Here is a 764-nt window from a genome sequence, read left to right on the forward strand (position 1 = left end):
GCTGCCCCAGGGACAGCAGTTCGGCGTCCAGCTGCACCTCGGGGCCGGAGGAGCGCAGCCCCGTCCCTGGGCCACCGAGCCACCGAGGCCCCCCAAAACGCCCTGATAAGGAGTTCTCGTTCGCTGATGAAGATGATGATGAGATCAGAGTATAAAAGGCGGGCGGCCGAGCCAAGGGGTTCTCATCTGCGGTTGCTTGGACACGGGGCTGAATACCCGGGTGCTGCACCGGGTGGCACCGGGGAAGACTCAACTCCTCACTCGTTCCCTCTCCCTGTCCGGCACTGGACGTGCCGCGGCAGGACAGTGCTCCGCTCCCGGGGCCGGGGGCAGCCCCGACACCTCTCGGCTCCCAGAGAGCTCCAGCACATCCCGGGAGGGGAAAGCAGACTCGATTTCGGTTCTTTCTGTTGGACTTTGAATATTAGCTCTTTTCTCCCCCTGCCCCTTCCCTGCCCATGTAAAGCAATATAGGATCAAACGAGACGAGGCTTCGAAGTTTTAGCCCCTTTAGTAATATATATATTTTTTTTTCCGCTGTACGGTTTTTACTGCTGTCTGATTTGTACTTAACTTTTTCTCTCGCTTTTGGTTTTAATGGAGGGGAGATTTCCCCCGAGGAAGGACTTGGCTCTGGAGCTCAGAGGGGGCCCCCAGGACCGTGGGCGGCTCCAGCTCCCCGGTTTTCTTGGGGACCTTCCGCAGACCAAGAGCCTCCAGCCCCGTTCTGCGGCGGGGGCTCGCTCCCCATCCCTCGGATGGAC

At 59.6% G+C, this 764-nt stretch overlaps 1 protein-coding gene across 1 annotated transcript in view; it reads left to right on the plus strand.

The window, feature by feature from the left end:
• The window catches only part of SDK2 (sidekick cell adhesion molecule 2), a 149,715-nt gene that overhangs the window by 148,183 nt on the left and 768 nt on the right, over positions 1–764 (plus strand).

Source organism: Charadrius vociferus, unplaced genomic scaffold (genome assembly GCF_000708025.1).
Source record: "Charadrius vociferus isolate BGI_N301 unplaced genomic scaffold, ASM70802v2 scaffold616, whole genome shotgun sequence".
Classification (NCBI taxonomy): Eukaryota; Metazoa; Chordata; class Aves; order Charadriiformes; family Charadriidae; genus Charadrius; species Charadrius vociferus.